The 6,337-nt window shown below is 34.2% G+C and overlaps 1 pseudogene; it reads right to left on the reverse strand.

Annotated features, from left to right (window-relative positions):
• Positions 1-3,057: 3,057 nt before the first annotated feature.
• On the reverse strand, positions 3,058-4,664 carry LOC110423025 (coumaroyl-CoA:anthocyanidin 3-O-glucoside-6''-O-coumaroyltransferase 1 pseudogene; annotated as a pseudogene).
• Positions 4,665-6,337: the final 1,673 nt, after the last annotated feature.

Genomic DNA, 6,337 nt, shown 5'->3' on the forward strand with positions numbered 1-6,337 from the left:
AATTATAAACTTGAGATGGTAGTGATGATTGACAATGAAGAATAAATAACATAACCAGAGTATTACAAATGCTACCCAAGGATTTTTTAGTATTTGTTTCAACTAAAGAAAAATCTCTTGTTCCCCTGTTCCTCGTCTAGAAACCTCTCATTTTTCTATATAAATAAAGACTAGAGATAGGCTTACGAAACTTGTATCATGATGACACATGCGTGCTTAATGTGGATATATATAATTTTAAACCAAAAAAAACCAAAGGGGTGAGATTTCGGCTCATAGATTTTGATCCTCGTTTTCCATATATGTGGCTGCAATGTCACCCCTGGACCGTGGTCGGGGAAACTTGATGCTTTACGTCGTCACCTTGATTTCTTTTCTCAAGCATTGATTAATATAATTTTAGTCGATGCTTACATACTTGATACTAGCAAAGGTAATTACTTGTGACAAATGTAAGGTTTGCTTGTGCATGGCATTGCCATATATAGATATCCACATCTTCAAAGTTGACCAAAAAATTATATTTTAAAAATGTTAAGTGCATGTGGTAGTCATACAAATTTTGTTTGTTAATTTCTTGTTGGAAGGGTGTCCAAGATTTCCAACAAACTTTGAATATTAATGTAGCTTTTGTTTATTCTTCGGAGGCAGCATTTTTAAGAGTTCACATCTATACTTTATAAGGTTCGGTAAGAATACGTTAACCAAAGTTCTTGTAAATGGTATACATGAGAGTACGAACTTGATGAGCATATTATTTATGGTACTTACGCAGGCAAGAACTCCAAATTCTGTTACCCATATACCTCCCTAGGCTCGATCATGTCCGTAGTTTGGATTTGAGGACGCGTGGTTGAGGTTCATGGTGCAGGTGTAGAGAGAGAGTGAGAGAATTACACGTAGAGGATAATCAGAGTCGTTGAAGATCGATGCTGGCGTCAATGTAATATTTAGGGACACTTTGTTACGGCCACCGTGATGCACGTTTGATATTACGACCATCAGAATTATTAGATTATAAATTAGGTGTGCAATTGTGTATGGTTTAAATTCTGGTCAACTCTTGCATTTTCCTCTGCGGCTGAATATTCTGGACGTTAAGAAACAGGAAACGGGGTCGTAGGTTCAGTGAACGGCTGAATATTCTCTTAATATACTTTACATTGCAAATTCAATGAGTTTGGTTTTTTTCTCTTTCTTTTTCTATGTAATGCTTCATTGTTGAAAATTAAATAAGAACAACGATATATCATTAGCATGTTGCTAATTAGGAACATCTTTGGAAAATAAAATTTGCATGTGACAGGCCGTATATAATGTGCAACGTTAACATTACTCAATCTTTGTCAACAAAATGATTTTAATTGGACAATTAAATCAGGCCCTGCCTATGTTTGTAATGGCATATTCTATCATTTACATGTACGAAATATTAAGAATATGATTAAAAATGTAAATAGGTAGGGTACTTGTTATTTTTGACATGCTCAATCTAAAACCGTTTAGCAATTAAAATATTCAAATATTATTAAAACTGGCATATAATTACAAAATACTATTCACAATTGAATCTTAATAGTAAACAACTATCCGTTAATTATGCAAATTTGTTAAATACCCGTTTAAATTGAAAAATTTGACAAAGACTTGGAGTGTTTCTCATCCTTTTATGAGTTCAATCTCTACTAAATTTGCACCATAGTTCAATTAATATAATTTAATATTATATTTATTAGTTTATGAAAAAGTAGGTTAGTTGAGATGATAAAGATTGTGTGGAGGTAAGTAGGACAAAAATTTAAATCCTACAAAATTTAAAATTTTTGTAACATTGTATATAATAGGGTTCAAGTTTAAGATATCCTAATAGTGATACTCAAAATCTAGTCAAATCTATGTTAGGATTCAAAAACATTACCCTAATCCATTCCATAATCAAATGTAGAATATCCTAACCTTATATTATCATATTGAATATCTGCGGATAACCATATTACAATAACCCATTTACAATCCTAAATATGATTTTCCATCCTTTACTTTTGATCAAACGAAAACATTTATTATTGTTTTGAAAAGCAGTGGTAGTTAATGTAACTCAAACCAACTTGTATATACAAAGATGCATGTGTTGGTGACCTTTTTAAAGCCCAATTAGAGTAGAGTCTGGACCCATTAGATATGGGAGGACTGGAGACATTTGACAGTTTGTGTCTATGTTCATTGTCGATGAGCATGGCTTGTTTATAGGTCAAACACACTCGTACAAGGTGTACATATCAGAAAGAATACATATAATATGCGTAAAGCATTAAGCACATTTAATAATGCTTCATCTTTTATGAACAATCTACTTTCCCTTCTTGAGGAATATTTCTTGTGATATTTAGAGAAATTCACTTTCACTTATTACAAACTTGTGACTTTACTAGACAGCTATGGACAAGTCCTTCCAAAGCAGCTAATTTGTTCCGACTGCAAATGAATGTGAGGAAAGGCATTTATAAAGAAATTCATGATCGTCAATCCTGGTAATTTTCATAAGCCAAAAGCATGCTCTTCTAATTTGCTTACAAAATCAGCAAGAAATTTTCCATATAGCAGTTGTTGGTCCAAACCTCCAACAGCTAAGGTGTCCTAATTTCCATTTAATTTGGTCAAGACATTTTTTGAATTGAATCGCCGATTATTCCTTCATTTTTCTTTGTTTTGAATGTTGACCATGGGGAATTTATTGGACAAGGGATTGAGTCTTTGGTACCTTATTACATGTGCCAGTACGTCAATCGCTTTTAGTAAATTTCGCTGTTGGCAAATGTATGTCCCAAGACAAATAAAATAAATTATTCAGCATAATTTTGGTCCTGCAAACATGGGAGAATGAGATAATAAATTTGCCGGTGAACATTATTGACGGTTTATTTATATTGGAAGAGTAATAAGTAATAGACAAGTCTAATATTAGTTGCTGAACAAAGAGAAGAAATTTGGGAACTTTCTCTTCTGTTTCATTAAGAATTATAGAGTGTTTTCAAAGAGGTATTTATACCTCCATGATAAAATTGTTCTAGAAGAGTAGAAAGGAAAAGACCAAAACTATACACAAAAAGGCTAACTATTTACAATAATATCAAAGTAAATTATTTCCATATTTTCATTCTAATGTCTAATACAATTTCAAGTACGCATGAAATTGGAATGAGCCTGGAAACTAATTAAATTGTCTTCAAGCCTTGTTCAAAGAAGCCGTGGAATGCCTCCATTTCATCCCTGTTAAGTGCCAAACCGATCTCAATACCTCCTTCCTCGTCTCTACTGTCACCAAGATATATAGCTCCCGAAACATCAATCTGAACCACTTCGGTCTTCTTTGGTTTTCCCCACCCAAAATCTGTCTCGTAAGCACGCAACTTGGGGGAGCCAGAGACCGTGACAAGATGACCCGTTTCAGATATTTCCTTCCAATTAGTTAACCACTTCTCTGCTTCTCTCAATGCCCCTTTTTCAAATTCCCATACTCTGTTTCCAATGGCTTTTGTAGCCGCTACCACCCCATTCTCTCCCAGCAGTTCACTCCTCTTCATTCGTACAAAGCATATTGATAGACAGTTGCCCAAGTATGTATCTGGTATTGCAAATTCAGGGCGGTTTCGACAGTCTGCCACAAAGCAGAAGTAATGACATTCGTCATCTTCATGTTTTTTGTTGCCGCAAAGCTCTTGGGCTTTTATCAAACAAGTCCACACGATAGCACATGATACCACGAATGTTGATGCGCGCAGCTGCTCCGATTCACTTTGCTTCGGGCACCGAATCAAGACACGACGTTTTACCCTGTCGATGTCACCCCGGCCCATTACAATTGTGGCTCGAACCTTGTTTGCAAGAATGCCGTGGGCCGGTACCTTGTCCTCCACCCAATCCGAAGCCCAACTCCACCATTCAGTCATGAGAATGGACTCAAGCCCACGAGAGTCCTTTTCCCTGATCACATTCCTGTCCAAAAACGGCACTGACTTCCCAAGACAGGCTGCCGAGTTGCCACCGGACCTCAAAATGGACGCCCAAGCTTTCATGAAATGATTGAATGACCTTCCATCTGCTGCCACATGGCAAAACGTCGCTCCAATGCATATTCCCGAGTTCGGAAACACTGTGACTTGCACGGCCAGAAGAGGCACAACACGTGTGTTGTTCAGCAGACGTGCGGGCTGCAGCTGTGGGACAAAAGGGTGTAGCTCCTTCACATCTCGAGTAAGGTAGGCTACGGTTCGATCGAAATCAGCGGAAGACTCAGCAACGGTGAAAGAGACGCAATCACCATCTGTGTACAGGATATAGGGCTTGTGGGGTGAGGGAGGGCATATGAGTTTGGCAGCGAAAGGGTAAAAGGTTTGGAGAGCGTGAGAAAGAGATGCTCTGAGCGAGGGGAGGATGGTCTGCGTGAAATGGAGAGTAGAGTAAGGGAATTCGTAGAAGAAGAGGCGTTGCATGGGACGGCAAACAAGCCATGGGACGTCAAAGAAAGTGAGGGGAAGCGAGGTATTGGGCACAGAGCCCGGCGGTGGAGAAGCATTGCTATGGTCAAGGAATTTGATTGTGCAGGGTCCGGCCATTTTTCTTTTTTGGAATAAGAAAGAGAAAAGTATGGCTCCAAATTGTCAACTTGTGGAAGCCAACATTTTACGAAAGGCGCCTTTTGATCTTATCTTCTCAATTTTTTCTTTTACTGAACATTGACACCCTACTGGTGACGCAAATTCTCAGAATATCCTTGTATATTATAACTGACAGCAGCAAAGTATATTCTGTAAACAAATTTTTGCACTAGAAGAAGAGACAATTAATGCTATTTTAAATTACTCTTACGCCAAAAATCATCAAATCACAAGGCCAAAGTCAGACCAAAATCAGTATAACTCAAAAAACATTGTTGCAAAATATATATATATATATATATGAACTCATCCATGACACAACTGAAAATATAATAAATTACTAGTGTTTCACAGCATGCCCAATCCAAGTTGCCAGAGGCGGAGGGGAAGGGGCTAGTGGGCCCCCTCCCAACAATTTTAAACTTTTTATAACTTATCTTTATATTTTTGAAATTTTATAATTTGGGTTCTACAAAATTTTTAAAATTTTTTTAACAAATATTTTTTTAAAAAATTTTAAAATTTTACTTTTACAATAATTTTTTATTTGATGAGATATTTACAATAATTAATCAATAATTAATTTTAATAAAATAAAAATAAAACCTATTATAATAGAATTATTCTCAAACTTCACTTTTTCAAAACTTCATAATCACTACCTCTTGTTCTCTTTTCTTTAAATCAAATATTGTAAAAACAAAAAAAATTATTTTTTATACCTTTTTACTTGCCAACATTCTCTATGCAAAAAACTTCTAATTAATAACTTAATTTTCATGTTATAATAATTGATAAATTTAGTTTATTTACTTATTTTATTTTTAATATTTTTAATTTTAATTTTTATCTTTATTTAATAATTTCTGCTTGTAAATTTGATTTAGGATTTACTATTTTAACCAGTTTTTGTTGCAAGCAACAAATCAAGAATTTGATTAAACATCTATGATTAGTTATTATTTATTTATTTAGGAATTACTTGATTGCTTTCCTACAAATTCTTTGTGTGTTTTTTTTAACTTAGACTCTCGTTACTAATTAAGTTTTTAATTTGAGATTACTTTTTCATTGAGTTGTTTATTGACATTGTATTTAATTTTCGTGATTAATTTTAGGGAATTGTTGCCTCATTGAATTGTTTATTGATAGTCCTTAATATTTTTAAGGAGATTATTTCTTATTGAGATTTTAGTTATTATATTTGTTAATTTTTGTTTGTTGATAAGTTTATCCAAAAATTGAGATTATTATCATTATTAAATTATTTATGATTATATTAGTTAATTTTTTAAATAAATTATTAAGTTAATTTTTGTTTCTTTGAATAATTTTCAAAATTTATTTATATAATTTTCATATGAAATCTTTTCATCTAAGTATTTTATTTTTATCAGACATTGAATTACTTCTTGACATTATCTTCAGCTCTTCCCCCCCTAAACGAGAAATCTTGACCCGCCATTGCAAGTTAGTAATGAACAAAAAGAACCTAACATTCTAATAGGCTCATGGGCAACTTATGGTAGTTCAACCTACCTAAATCATCCACATAATTCTTCCACATTTAACAATGGAAGAAAAGCTTAAAAGAAGTGTCTACAAAAACTATCCAACATAACTAAAATACGAGAAGGGAAGCAAGCCAAAGCCTGATCTTTCAATCTAGACAGCATACC

The sequence above is a fragment of the Theobroma umbraticum genome, unplaced genomic scaffold (assembly GCF_002168275.2).
Source record: "Theobroma umbraticum cultivar Fairchild unplaced genomic scaffold, ASM216827v3 scaffold_30.0, whole genome shotgun sequence".
Taxonomy (NCBI): Eukaryota; Viridiplantae; Streptophyta; class Magnoliopsida; order Malvales; family Malvaceae; genus Theobroma; species Theobroma umbraticum.